The sequence below is a fragment of the Eumetopias jubatus genome, unplaced genomic scaffold, assembly GCF_037043125.1.
Source record: "Eumetopias jubatus isolate StellerSeaLion01/CBP00866 unplaced genomic scaffold, mEumJub1_p1.0 scaffold_10, whole genome shotgun sequence".
Classification (NCBI taxonomy): Eukaryota; Metazoa; Chordata; class Mammalia; order Carnivora; family Otariidae; genus Eumetopias; species Eumetopias jubatus.
This window is the reverse complement of record NW_028274816.1, coordinates 12,984,698-12,999,736: the sequence shown is the minus strand read 5'-3', so window position 1 is coordinate 12,999,736 and position 15,039 is coordinate 12,984,698. Positions and strand designations below refer to the sequence as shown.

Genomic DNA, 15,039 nt, shown 5'->3' with positions numbered 1-15,039 from the left:
CCCTCTGCCTACCTCCCCCACCTCCAACTCATGCTGGCTCTTGCTCTAAGTAAATCTTAAAAAAATAAAATAAAATAAAAATAAAGGAAGAAAGAAAGAGAAAGAAAAAACATGTTGTGGGGGAAAGTAGTTAATTTTTATGGTTGCTCTGGTACAGAAGGAGTATCTTGAAAAAGCTTCTCCTAAAATGTTAAGAGGCTTTTAACTCAGTAGCAGTAGCGTTTGTGGTCAGGTGAGATTTTTTAGCAGAACAAATTACAGAATACAGCCCTAACCTGAAACAGTACAAATGAAAAAAGACACATCCTTTTAGCATCCAAAAAATGTAGTAAGAAATAAAATTTAGGGCTGGGATAAAGTAAGGAATTTCCAGAAGCAAATAATAGCAAAAAAGGAAAAGTAAATAATACTTGCCTGGTCTTAAAGATTGAGAAATTTGCCTTGAGCCCAGAAAGGAAATACTATGGAAGAACTGAGTTGAGCACCCATGATGGCTGCAGTACAGAGGAGAAAAACAAATGTAGTAGTCCATACTATTTGAGATTTTACCCCCCTAGGAGGCCAGATAACAAGAAATCGGTTATTCAAACACATTCATGATACACAAATAGGAGGGAAAAGAACTTTACTATTACAGAGAACTCTGCTATTAAAACAAAATGTGTTGACAGCATGAATAACAACACTTTCCTTAAAGAGATCTACTTAAAGCAGTATCTGAAAACACTCAATTGCACACTCAACTGGATACCTATTAGAAGCTAACAGGCAGTAAGTATTTTAGGTGAATTTATTTTAAAATCTGTAAAAACCGAGTGTTTCCAAAGGAGTTATCACTTTGAAAAACTCAGACGTCATCTAATAAATATAAATCCAATGCTTATATGCCAGGCACTAAGCAAAGATGAAAAGAGGTCCCTCATGCTCTTGGCAAAGGGATGAAGGACAGCAATACAGCAACACTGAGCGCCTGACCTATAATACAGCACATGCCATAGAAGCCTATGGATAAAGTGTCAGGTCTGTGAGGTGGAGGAACTTAGTGATTTTCAAGTATCTCTTACAAGCAAGTTTTTAGGTGACTATATATACCAGCATTAGCAAAAGGGGAATGGAAAATTTATATTTGCGCTGCTACACAATCATGTACATATTAAATTATAAGCCAAAACACTGTTGGTGGGAATATTCCCAACCACAGAGTAAAAGGTTAACCAAAAGCCCATAAATTAAATTGATAAAGATGAAGCTAATAGTAATTTCATTTGGCGGGGTGGGGTGCGGGGGAGGAAGGAAGCACAATGGAAAACCAAGATTCATTTGAGACAATACTGAGGATGATCCCAAATAAGCACCCTTCCTGAATATGGCAGGAACCCCCATTCTACACAGCACATGGAAGAAGCTCTGCAGTGGTGCCAAGGTTCCCAGGACAGACTCTAGGAGACAACAGTAAACTCTAATGTTATACTAGTTTTGGTTTATGAATTCCATGTTTCAGTAATTCTTAACAATTCACTTTGTAGGTTATTAATAAGTAGCCCTTAGGCATATGTAACTATGAATAACTATGAAGCAATAAGAACTGAAAAAAGGAGCTGTACTTCCCATAAAGAAGGGTGGAGTGGAAGCCGTACTTGGAGAGTCACTGCATCAGCGGGCCCAGGAGAGGGAACTTAACTCTTCAGGAGGTAGGAGTAAGAAAAAACTAACACTGAAACATTAAACTGAGGTACTAATAAACTTGCCAAGTAAGGTGTTTCAAACCTTCTATTTGATGTGTATAAGACCCATGAAATTATGCCTGGAAACTACAATTTCAAGCAACAAGAAAGTTACATGAAGGGTTCATTCATTAACAAACTTAAGTGCATCAAGTCTTTGCTTTTTCAAATGCATTCTTCATTTTCAAAAGCTCAGAAAGGGAGAATATTCTCTAACAGCCAACCACTATTTATAAAATGTTTGCCTCATTTAGCCTTGTATATATCACACAGTTATATACAGTTATCTATAGTTAAATATGCTTTTACATATTTAACCAGCAAGCATTCCCTTTTGAAATGGACACAGACAGTAAAATTTAGCAATATGTACCTTTCTTCCTAATATTTCAAAAGCGGACTTATTGAATAGATAAACCAAAGGGAAAATATTCATTCTTTCGCACTCCTAAAATTGTACAAGTCTCCTTCTAATGATTGTGGCCCAAATTTTAGCTTTCACTACTTCCTGACTTTTCTGTTTTTCAATTTTCTAAATTGTACACAAGGAAAAAACTATCCAAACTCAATGGTAAATGCAAAAATGCCAAATATTTGAAGAGAAGCTCAACTGATAGTTTACTACCCTCAAAGAACTCTTTGAAATAGATTGCTGGTTCCATTGTGGTTCCCATCTGTGGTGCCTAATGATTTTCCATTTACTTTTTCAGCCCTGTGACTATCACATCTACTTTACAAGGATCTGACCACAAAGCAGAAAACTTCCAATTTAAAGTTGTAATAGTCATTACCATCCTTAGGAATTCCTAATAATTTCTCCAACTATATAGGTATTAGAGTATCAGGTGAGTTGTATTTTAAAGGATGCAAAGTGACTTCTCACTTCATTAAAAAAATTACTTCCCATTATTTTTGTAATTCTTGATAGACTGACTTAAGCTCATGAGTAGAAATAGACTGCTGTAAATGCACTTCAGGAACACACAACAATTTGCTATTCTTTCACCAAAACATACTTCAGAGCTGTTGTTTTTCCCTATTCACTACAGAATAACAAAGTTTTACACACAATGCTAAGTTTTTACTTCCCCTTGATTTTTGGCCAATTTACTAAGGAAAAGTCATTTTTTTTTTTTTTGACAAATCAGAAAAAAAGTCCACACAGAGTATGCTGGAACATTTCCTAATCAATAACTTAAAAATAATCGTGGAGTACAGAAATAATGAAGGGTTTGTAAAAACAGCAAAAGTGGGACACAGGCATTAAGCAGTAGGAAAGGACAGCATGTATCCTGGGAAATCAGAAAGCTCATATAATCACCACAGTACACTTTTTTTTTTAAAGACCCATGAAATATAAAATTAGAAAAACAGGAAATGCAAGCCAGCTTTTTGTTAAAAAAAAGACCAAACTTAAAAAATCACCAATTCCCCAACATTTGGAAAACCAGCTCTAACAAATGCCACTAACCAAACATTAGGAAAATATCATACATGGACACAATTATCTTATAACCTCATAGGGGGAGCTACAAAGCAAGATGTCATTCCAGGAAATGCAAATTCTATATATGGTGAGAAATAGAGAACCACCGTGGAAGAGAATTTTAAAAGCAATTGCTAATGTGCCTCATAACCCTCTGAAGCCACCACAGAACACAGAAAGGCATAATATTCATGGGGGAAAAAAGGAGGTCTCATCTACAAAATCACAACTGAGAGAGGAAGCATGATATTCACTACATGTAGACACCCAAAGGTCATGATATTCACTACATGTAGACACTCAAAGGCCATACACACACACACAGACACACACGTATACATGGAAAAAGGGGAGAAGGGGAGGTGGTTTATAATATTGAGATCAAATTTCAGCCGTCAGAGAAAAACTTTCTGGAGGAAAAGATTGTATTATAATGCTACCTCCTGCCAGCACCATCAGAAGTTCAAAGTAAATCAAAACTCTGGGAGCAAAAACCGGAAATCCCTCCACTCCCATCTAAGTAGGGGCCACGGGTTTAGATCATAATATGACCTAGAAAGCCCGGAACCTTGAGGTTTTCAGTACAATATGGTTCCCAGCACCATAGGTGATCAACAATTGTATTAATGCTAATCCCTTACGTCTACATACTGCTTTACAGTTTGGACACTGCCTTCACTTTCATTCCTCAACCCTTTTGTTGGTAGAATCACAGTACTTTACTTTCCACAGCCTGTAGTTTGGAAAGTATCTTCACACACTGCTATTTTACAGAAGAGACCCAAGATTATTACGTTACTCATCTAAGAACCCGTACATGGTAGTTGAGGTGCCTGGACAACAGCGGGACTGTAGTCACTAATAGACACTTCCAACCTTTTGAAGTTCAAAGTACAACACTCCAGGGAGAGCAGCCTCATTCAGACGGCTCTACAGAATAGAACTGGACAGTCTCAGTGAACCATCTCTGCCTCGCTCTCCCTCCCCAAAGACAGGGAAACTGAGGCGCCAGGTAGTAACAAAAGCCTCATCCAGAGTCACACAAGGAGTGCTGTTGGGACAAACTCCCCCCACCCCCAACCAACCTGCACTACACCCAGAAACAACTGAATCTTGTGTTTAAGACACAGGTCGGTCTCCAGAGAGGAAAACCCTTGCCGTTACCGCTTCCCTCTCACTATTCCCCACCCAGGCTTTCCTACAGATCAGCAACAACCTCTCCCTAAGGCCCTTACCCATTTTTCACATCGGGCCTCCGGAGTAAAAGAATCCGCTAGCTCTGGCTCCCAACTCCTAGTCCCTTTCTCTGAGGGGTCTCTCGACCCCAAGGCATTTCTATGTCTCCCAGGGGAAGGTCCGACTCGCACCCGTGCCACCTAAACCTTAAACTCCACAAAAGAAAACCCTTCCAACGCCTCCTCCAGTTACCCCTTCCGTCCAGGACACTCCTGAGGAGCACCCAGGAACCTCCCACGAGCTACCTGCCTCTCACCTGGGCCCCTTTAGCCGCGGCCTCCTCGGAAGAGCGACCCCCAACAACCTTCGCCGGTCACGAACCCCCTAAAGGGGGAACACCCTCTTCCAGGTACCTCTTCGGGCGCCTTCAGCGCGGGCCTCAGTGGAGAACCTCCGGGCTGTTTCCTGGGCTCTGCCCAACGCCACTCCCTCCCCGGCCCCTTCCCGGAGTCTCCCCCGGCCCCAGTCCGGTCTCCCCGCCGCAGACCCGGGCGGCTGTTCCCCTCCCTCAGGGACGTCCCCAGCCCTCGGATTCCCCCCCGCTCCGCGTCCCCGGTGGTTTCCCAGAGCAGCGCGGCCGGGCTGCGGCACTGACTTCTCCAGCTCCCGGGCCCACCCGAGGGAGGGGGCGGCGGCGGCGGCGCGACTCCTTTGTGACAGGTCCGAGAGAGCGGTAAAGATGGACGCGAGGCCGCGGCGCTGCCATTACGCGCTGGGCCCACCCCCGCCTCGCACCGCCCCTGCCCTCCCTCAGTCCCCTAGGAAACGCCCCTTCCTCGGTGGCAAGCCCTCTCCCTGACAGCCAGTCATCTTTCAGGGAAGGTACCACGTGACCGTACGGCCCGCCCCGCCCCCCAAGCGCGAGCTGGCCAATCCCCTTGCTGAGGTGCGAATGGTCCAATCAAGTTTCTCCGGCTAGCTTTCCGGACACCGGATTTCCATCTGTCTCCTGGGGAGGAAGAGGGGAGCGGATTGGGTTACGCCGCCGGAAGCGGGGCGGAACTTTGTTGTGGCGGTGAGGAAGAGGAAGCCCTGAAGGGTCAAAAGGAATACAAAAGCAAAGGCTATCTTCTTTCTTTTCTTTTCTTTTTTTTTTTTTTTTGTCCTAAAGAGCGAGCGGTCTTAGCAGTGGCGGTTTGGGGTGGGCGCCGCCGAGGTGAGGGGGTCTCGCCTCCCGCACGCTGGTAGGTGAGTGCGGCCTGGGCCCTGGTCTGGCAGAGAGACCTGGGCTCCAGCTTCTTCGCTGAGGAGATGGGGGGATACGTTTAGTGTGAAGTTTAAGGCCAGGCCGGTTCTCAGTCTGCGCACTTGCGCAGTGTTCTGAGTCACTGGGGCCAGGGGCTTGCTGGGGCCCAAACTGAGGGGAGCCGAGGGAGCCCGTGGGAGGGCCTCCCAAGTCGTGTGGGGAAGCGTCCCGACCCTTTCTAGCGGTCTTGGGACTTCGGGCCTCTTGTCGTTTCTGCTAAGTGGGACCACCCAGCCTCCAAGGGAGGAGCGGGCTCTCTCTCAGGGGTCTTGGAACGGCTCTACTCAGGAGATGTGGGAGTGCCTGGCTGGAACTCGTTGAATCACAGAACGCAAGTGTAGGATGGGAAACACACTTATTATGTACCGTGTACTGTTTGCTGTGCTCAGTGCATTTTCTTCTAATAGATAAGCCAGCGTGCTCGTTTTGCAGAAGAAAACTTAGGAAACTAAGACCGAAGGTTGAAGGATCTTGTTTGAGAGTTGTTTGCGCACGTGAATGTCTGTGCACACAGGTGTAAATGTGGAGACCTACTCGTTCAGAGCAGTGGTTCTTAATCTAGTAGAAAACAAGATCTTCTGCGGCCCGTTTAAATGCGGTTTCTCCGACCCTACCCCCAGATAGTCTGACTGAGTAGGTCTGGAGTTGGGACCTAGGGATGCCAAGTGCGGGCCTGGTGGTCAGAATTCCTAATGACCTCTTGTGTACCAGCTGTGAGGTAAGATTTGTTCATTCGTCAGCTGTTTGGCTTATTGATATGTTAACAGGGACCCCATAAAATGGTTTGGAGGGCGCTGCTTCTGAAATTCTTGAAAGGAATCAGTGTTTATACTCCTTTTTGATACAAGGAATTGAGCTGAGATAAAGGCAACTTTAAAAGTCTTTCAAATAGAGCATGAGAAGAGCTGTTAACAGTTTATAGGGGTCTGAAAGCAGAGGCTGGCCAATTATTTTTCTCAGCTGAAGTGTTGGTGCCTTAATCCCTTACAACCAGGAGGAACTATGTCATGACCATTTATTTACCTGGTTAGCAGTCTTCCCTTTCTCCTAAGAATCTTGATGTTTGGCTAGAGTTAAGCCGCTGCCTCAGATACTGAAAACCACATAGCTGGTAAGTGAAGTAATTGTGTGTAGTTCCGCCATGGCTCCATCATACTGTAATTATGCCCTTGGGGCAGCTGAATTAAATAACTTCAGTGTGCTCACTATTGATCACCTTTTGGAAATGCTGTCTTCAATTCTTAAATATGGTCAGTTTCGCTCTTTATTGTAGGATATGTTTTAAAGATTGTGCTTTGTTTTTGGTTTTCTGCATTTTCATGATATATACAACTGTGGATGTGTTTTTGTTGGATTTGGTGTTTTATCAGACTTTGAATTTGTGGATTAGTGTCTTTCATTACTTCTGTAAAGTTCTCGGCGAGTTTATATTCATATATTGCTTATACCCCTTTGTTTATCGCCTTTGCTGATTTAACGCAGAGCCCTTCGCTCTAATGTCTATGTCTCTTACTCCCTTTTTATTTTTCCATACTACATCCTGGATAATTTCTTCTACATTCTCAAGTTATTTCTAATCTGTTATTACACTGAAATCTTAAATTCAGTTACTGCGTTTTTTGGTTCCTGAGGCTCTATTTGGTCCTTTTTCAAATGTGCCATGCTATTGTTTTACAGTTTCTTATTCTCTGCTCTTAATTTTGAGGCTCGGTTTTTATTTCTTTAAACACAGTAAGCATTGTTTTATATCTATGTGTTAATTCCACTGTGTGAATTCCCTTTGGGTTTATTTCTTTTGCTCAGCATTCCTGCTGTTTTTCTTCCCACTTCACTTTTACGGTTTAGTTCTTTGGGGTACGAGGTTGAGATGGAGAAGGAGGTGGCTATCAGACTCTATACCTTTGTGGACTCCTGGCTTTGACTTTTGTTTCTGTTGCTTCCTAAGGGCGTCAGAACAGCAGTTTTCAAGGTCAAGGTCAGAGAAATCCTCAGTGTGAAAACCAGTTTGAATATTGGGCTTAATTTCTGGTATCACCTTTTCTTGGGTTTTGGCCAAATTTTTTACTGTCTTGTTAGCTTCTCTGTTTAAGAATCATTTAAAAAATTTCTTCCAGGTTTCATTTGTTTTTATCATAGAGGTAGAGGATTGGTTTCAACTACCTAGCCTACTATTTCTGGAAATGAAAGCCCCCCGCTTTTTAAGGGTTTTTTTTTTTTTAAGATTTTATTTATTTATTTGAGAGAGAGAATGAGAGAGAGAGCATGAGAGGGGAGAGGGTCAGAGGGAGAAGCAGACTCCCTGCCGAGCAGGGAGCCCGATGCGGGACTCGATCCCAGGATTCTGACCTGAGCCAAAGGCAGTCGCTTAACCAACTGAGCCACCCAGGTGCCCCGCCCCCCCGCTTTAAAAAAAAATTTTTTTTTTTTTGGTACCGAGGGAGTTGGGGAGGGGCGGGGGGGGGCAGGGAGAGAGAGAATGAATATCTTAAGCAGGCTCTATGCCCAGTGCAGAGCCTGCAGGGCTCAATCACCACCTGAGCCTAAATCAAGAGTCCTACATTTAAGCGACTGAGCTACCCAGGTGCCCCCTTTCATTTTGATTTTGGAATGCGAAATTTGTGATTTCAGGGAATCTTGAGTTAAAGATCATTTTTCTCTGTATACCTAAAATTTCCACCACTGTTCCCTATGCAGCGTCCCAGCCGCTGTCAACATTAAGCTTCCCTGATGCTTTTTTCTAGTCTTTCTTTTGTGAACTCCTCAGTGCTTAGCTTCTATTTATTCTCTTAGAGCATTTAACCTCATTCTTCTTTTCCTAAAATTGCTTATGTGCCAACCTTATCTCTTTTTCTGACTGCAAGTTCCTCATTTGCTAAAAAGTAGAGTGCCAGTTGAGCACCTAGCACTCTGTGCCTTGCACATAATAGGTCCCCCTGTCAAGATTTACTTCAATACAACTGAATGAGTTAGTTAGCCTCGTATGGTTTGTGTAATGCAAAGCCTTTTTTCCCCTTAAATTCAGGCTTAGAGAGGAGTTACACAAAGCCTAGTGGGGTGGAGGTGCGGGGGGAGGTTCCAAAGCCAGCCCAGATGGTAAAATAGTGTATAATCAAAGCTACTTTTAAAAATCTTTTAGGGAGGCACCATATTGGATGTAGGTATACCGGCACAGCAAAATTCCAGCGTGGCCAGGTTTTACTCCAGCTTTGACACAGCTGTTGTTTTTCTTCCTTTGAGCCTCAGGTGAGGTGGCTGGTCTGCATTTAGGGGTCACAATGTGTAAAAACAAAAAAACAAAAAACTAAAATTAGAATCATACATAGGGAAGTGCTTATACTCTTGAGAGGCATACACAGACTGGGGAACTGAGGATCCCCTAAGGGAATCAGTATTTTAAGTTCTCTTTTTCTTCCGGTGCATATAGATGAACTCAGGGTAAAAGCATGTATGATGAGACTGTTCTTGAGCTATGGAAAGCTAAATGTATATATAGGTTTGTTTTTAAAAAATTTTTTTTATTGCATGTGTTTTTTGTTTTTTAAAGATTTTATTTATTTGACAGAGAGAGTGAGAGCAGGAATATAAGCAGGGGGAGTTAGGAGAGGGAGAAGCAGGCCTCCCACCGAGCAGGGAGCCCAATGCGGGCTCGATCCCAGGACTCTGGGAACATGACCTGAGCCAAAGGCAAGACGCTTAAGGACTGAGCCACCCAGGTGCCCCGCATGTGTTTTTTTTTTTTAGATGCATTTAGATGGTTTTTTTAGAAGATTACTACAAATTGTGCTTTATAATAAACATTTTATATATGAATGAAATTGCTTATGCTATATGCTGATGTTTAGATTCTTTTAGTCTCCTTTGCTACTGGAGTATGTTAAATAAGCCTTAGTGTTAGACTGAGGATTACTTTGTCTAGTAATAAATGCTAGTAGTGTTCTCTGTTACTAGTTGTCATGTTCTGAAGTTTTAAAATATATAGGGAAAGCCCTCTTGATCTGAATACTATGGCTTGCTAGAAGTGACTTGTGGCCAGAAAGCTATCTGTTTGGAATATAGTTGAGTTTGCCAGATGGCAGATTCCTCTTAATTGCTGTCCTGCATTTTGAAGTCCCATGTGACTTAAACATCAGGGTAAAAATGTTGGAAGGGCAGTACTTAAGTATATTTACTGACGAAAGGAAAGTAGATTGGCCTATTGTTTTTGCTACTCAAAGAGAAGGCTTATAACACCATAACACAGAAATCCAATCCCCCCTGGTGTGTTTTTATACTACAGTCTATCTAATGTTAGAATTAGGAGGGGGTAGTGGCCAGTGATGTAAACACTTACGTAGTCTGCCATCACAGAATTCAATTCTGTAGGAAACCAGATCTCATTAACTTGTATCATGGCACTCGGTAAATGGAATAATTTTTCAAGTCAGCAATAGCAATTACTTTGGGGGTAGCAATGTCAGTTTTCTGTCTTGTGTAGCATGTGGTGTAAGACACTGAGCCCATTTTGTTCCACCAGCCTGGAAATTAAATACCACAGTCTCCAAAAAGACACCGGAGTGCAGTGTTTAATAGTTACTTTGGCTTGAAATAATAAGAACTTTGTTTTTTTTGGCTGTCAAGCAAATTTGAAAATTACGTTCTTTATTTGTGTCGGTTTGAAATTTTTAAGTTTGGACAAAGTGATTTTGGTATGGTTTTGGTTTTCCATGAATTCCCTATTTGAAGAACTTAAATAATCCTTTTTAAAATAATGTAATGTTTAGTTTGATAATTACACTTGAATCACCTCAGAAATAAGTCATGTGGGTAAAGGAAAATTGACAGCATGTATTTTTTTTTTTTTTTTTTTTTTACAATTAAGCACACTGAAGAAAATGAGTATTCCCAATGTAAATCCTCTTCATTCCTACATGGATCTTTTTTTTTTTTTTTTAAGATTTTATTTATTTGACAGAGAGAGACACAGCGGGAGAAGGAACACAAGCAGGGAGAGTGGGAGAGGGAGAAGCAGGCTTCCTGCCAAGCTGGGAGCCCAATGCGGGGCTCGATCCCAGGACCCTGGGATAATGACCTGAGCCGAAGGCAGACGCTTAACGACTGAGCCACTCAGGTGCCCCCCTACATGAATCTTTATAGTTCGATCCCAGACCCCTGGGTTTGTGTTTTGTTTTTACTTATTCTAGCGAACGAAGGGGAAAAATAAGAGACTTGTGAAAATTTAGCTAGGCAGTAGGAATTAAAAATAGTTTAATTTCCAGTTTTTGCCTCCTTCCAGAGGAGGTAAATGAGCTGCAAGTACTCATCACCTCCCTCTTGCAGAATAAACAACCAATGAAAATTGAACTCTTCAAAGAAGATGCTTTGTGTGGGAAATACTTATTTGTCAGTATAACAGAGCATTTTTTAGTTGAAATTAAAAGAGAGTAGGAAGGAAGAAGACATCAATTACACAATATAGGAAAGTGATTTAATTTTTGGTCATGCGTTTCTAACTGCCCAGTTTTGTCATGTTTGAATAGCATTCCCTATGGGACATAGAAGCTTGAGCAAATACCTAATGTCTACCATTTTCTATAACTTACATTGGACAATACCTCAGAATATTCACGTGAGATCATTCTTTCCTGCTTAAATTCTTCCATTCCTCTTCATGGTTGGTTTATTCAATAAGTATTTATTATCTGCCTAATATATGCCAGACACTGTGCTGGATACTGTGGATACAAAGTGCTGCTGGAATAGTCACAAATGACAAAACACAACGGGTAAGTGCTGCGGCGAGTTACAAATGGCTTGAGTAGGGGCGAAAGTAGAAACAGGGAGGCTAATGGAAGGCTATTGTGGTAGCCCTTGCTGGATGAGGCCCTGAAAAGAAGAGATTAGAAAGGATTCTTCTCTTTGGATGGATTAAAAAGAGGTCATTATGAGGTAGAAACAGCAGAACTTGGTGACTGGTGAGATGTAGTGAATTGAGGGAGAAAGGAGCCTTAGGTTCATGGCTGGGTTTTCTGGGAAACGGGATGGATCCGTATTTATGCCCTTCATTGTTATCTCTTACCTGTATTCTTCACTTTGGCAATCCATTATATATACTATTATCTGGTATTAACTAGTGTAAGAGTAGTAACTCTTCCATTTATTTTTTAAAGATTTTATTTAGAGAGAGAGGCAGGGGGGAGCGGCAGGCAGAGGGAGAAGCAGGCTCCCTGCTGAGCAAGGAGCCACGTAACATATGGGACTCCATCCCAGGACCCTTAAGGCAGATGCTTAACCAACTGAGCCACCCAGGCGTCCCAGAGTACTAACTCTTTTCAGTTGACTTCCTCTCTGCACCCCATAGAATCTGGCACAGCGCTGGACATACAGTTCAGCACAATGTCCAGTTTATTTAAATTGAACTATTAATAAAACAGTAAAATAGAGAACCACGCTAAAGGGAAAATACAGAATTACCCAATTATATATACCTGTAAGTTTTTCCTAATTTCCCTCCGTTTGTGTAATCCCTTTGTTTATGTATTATATATCTAATCCCTATGTTTATATCACTGATCTATTTCCCCTCCACTCCTTGAGTGCAGACGGAATTTTTCTCACTCCTATAACCAGTCCAGGGCTTAGCTTTAGTGCTTTGTAGTAATGGCTGACTTTTCAAAGCATTTTTTAAGTTCGTGTCAAACACTGTGGTAAGTGCTTTGCATGAATTACCTTGTTTATCCTCACAAAAGCTCTCTCTTGTGCTGGACTGTTTTAATCCCCACTGGTGAGTGCGTCCTGTGGACGAGGGAACCAAGACTCCGAGGACTTAAGTGACTTGCCCAGGGCATACAACTTGTAATTGGCAGAACCGAGGTCTCTGGATTTCAGACAGAGTGTAGTATTTATCATTGCCTGTGCTGCCTTGTGTAAGGAGACCAGCACAGAAGGTCCTTGTTACATACCGGGGGGATTGGATTAGGTCATAGTGAAAGGTGTGTGAGGTGAAGCTTGCTTCTTGGCAGTGTGTATTTGACAGTGACGTTTTGAATCCTGAAAAAACCTGAATATTTCTGGAGAAGGAATATCCTGAACATTATCCAGAATACTTGGGAGTATGGCCACTTGTTCATGCACATTTCTGACCCTATCTCTGACCTCTCCTAATATAGAAAGATGACCAGATAGCCAGGAGTGCCACTGGGGGCCTGGAAGGCAAGGAGGGAATGATGGTTGAAGCGCTGGGGAATGAGGCCTATGGAAGATGTGCCAAGTGTAGAAAGAGAGGATAGAGCAGTCTGCATTCTAGTCTTGTGCCTTTTAACTCACAGAAATTCCTTGTAATTAGGTTGGCCATCCAGCTTGTTTTATTTATTTTGAGATCCAGGGAATATCAGGATTATTAGCTTTAAAGAGCAGAATTTTCATTTTCGTTAACCATCTCTGCTTCCTGGTTTTGTCCCTGTGGCGTGAAAGTTGGTTAATACACAGACTCAATCCTTTGGGTAGAAGTTGAATTCTAACACTTAAGAGGAAAGGATTGATGTGAAAGAAAATAAGGATTTCTTGGAATCCCGTAAGTTTACCTTTTCTCAAAATTGATAAGTGTCGGGAAGATTGTTATTTCTCTAGAGTTTATATTTCAAATTCAACCCCTTTTGCACATGTGTCTTGAAGCCTTTGTCCCTTGAGTTTCAGGGATTTTTGTTAAAGTTAAGTGAAGGTAGGTTCTTCCTTTTCCAAAAATTCAGCAGGCCGTGAAAATTAATGATTTTACTTTCTTAATTTTGAGTTATAAGAATAAATCATGCAGTCTGCATTCTTATATAGATGGAAGCATGTGAGATTCTAGGTTTTTTCATTTTGGCCTATTGGAACACTTTTCAATATTAACGTATTTTTTTTTCCATTTTTTAAAATGTACAGTGAGATGAAGAGATACATTTAGTAGGAATGCCAGGGCACTGTCATATCCTAATATTTATTTCCCAGGTTTAAATCCTTTACGCTCTGATAAGTTCACTGCTTTGAGACACTATTATTTTTCTCCATTTCATAAGATTAAAAGAACTAGGGATGTTTGGCCCAGAAAAGTGACAGATTAGGAGGAATGTGGGAGTTGTCTTCAGTTGAAGCATGGTCGCATTGGAAAAAGGATTTGGCTCCTTTTCTCTACTCCCAGTGGATTGAACCTATGTGTGGAATTTATAGGGAGACAGATTTCAGTTTGGTTTAAGGAGGAACTGTCCTACACGTCAGATCTACTTAGGGAGTCAGCTGCCTGGGAGCGAGTGCATTGGTCCCTGTTGAAGTTTTAGAATATGGGTTGGATGAAAATCTAGGTATGTGTGGGAGATTCGTATGTTGGATGGAGAATTATATTAGGCGGGGTATAAGGACCTGACCCACGCTGAATTATTTACCAGGAAATAAGGGTGAGGGGAAGAAACCAGATAGCCAATTTAGGGTGAGGGAGGAGAGCTGTAGCAGGCTAACAGAGGATAAGAAAGGGGGACATTGAAGGTCCAGTATGTCTCTCCCGCTCATAAGAGTCCCGATTTAAGAATATGTTGGCTCTTGTTTCGTAAGACATTATTCTGCAGAAGTTGAGGAATTTTTGGCATGGTTAGCAGAGACGGAGTAATTCTGTTTCTGTAACAGGTCTCTGGCTGGAGACATTGAGTGGGGCTAAATCATAAGTGTCCAGGTTGTAGGCTTTAGGTGGGAACATAGCTTCTACCAGTGGGTTTGGTTTTCTTTCTAGAAAATTTCAAAATTCTTTCTCAGGGTTGTTACATTGAACTAAATTGTAGCTGCAGGGGGATTTAGGCTGAAACTATTCTCTTGTTCAGAAGGTTTGGATTTGTTTTCTCAGCTTCCACATGTTCCCTCTCTCACTGTGTCTCTCTCTGTCAAATAAGTAAATAAAATGTTTAAAAAAAATGTTTACACGAACATTTTCAGCCTGGAATTTGGTATACGAAGAAAGCTGAAATTGACATGTCCTTCTTTTCGAACCAGTATCCCAGGTTTCTGGGGAGGGGGATGGTGAAGTGGGTAAGAGTATGAATTTTTTATGTCACACCTGGATTTTATTCTCAGCTCTACCATTCACCACCTTTTATTACCTTAGAAGGGTGACTTGACTTCTCTGGGCTCCCATTTCTTCATCTGTAAAGAGCTAATATTTCTCATAGATCAATGGGAGCATAAATGAGATACTATACATAAAAATGTATTTAGTGCATGGTAAGAGACTCAGTAGATGGCAGCTACTTTATTTTTGTGCTGTCAGTAGACTTTTTTTTTTATTGTGAGACAGCAAAGGCACGAGTGGTGGTGGGGGGAAGGGCAGAGGGAGAGGGAGAGAATCT

The 15,039-nt window shown here is 41.9% G+C and overlaps 2 protein-coding genes across 4 annotated transcripts in view; one reads left to right on the top strand and one right to left on the bottom strand.

The window, feature by feature from the left end:
- The window catches only part of RSPRY1 (ring finger and SPRY domain containing 1), a 41,893-nt gene extending 36,718 nt beyond the window's left edge, over positions 1-5,175 (bottom strand). Inside the window, exon 1 of one of the 2 annotated variants that reach the window (XM_028094136.1) lies at positions 5,042-5,175. The gene's annotated coding sequence lies outside the window, so the exon portion shown is untranslated. Of the gene's footprint in view, positions 1-4,702; positions 4,916-5,041 lie in introns of those variants that run through there. The other variant, XM_028094131.2, reaches the window with a different exon arrangement.
- A 264-nt stretch (positions 5,176-5,439) lies between these two features.
- PSME3IP1 (proteasome activator subunit 3 interacting protein 1) overlaps positions 5,440-15,039 on the top strand; it is a 33,117-nt gene continuing 23,517 nt past the window's right edge. The window contains exon 1 of one of the 2 annotated variants that reach the window (XM_088027393.1): positions 5,440-5,634. The gene's annotated coding sequence lies outside the window, so the exon portion shown is untranslated. Of the gene's footprint in view, positions 5,635-11,401; positions 11,455-15,039 lie in introns of those variants that run through there. The other variant, XM_088027394.1, reaches the window with a different exon arrangement.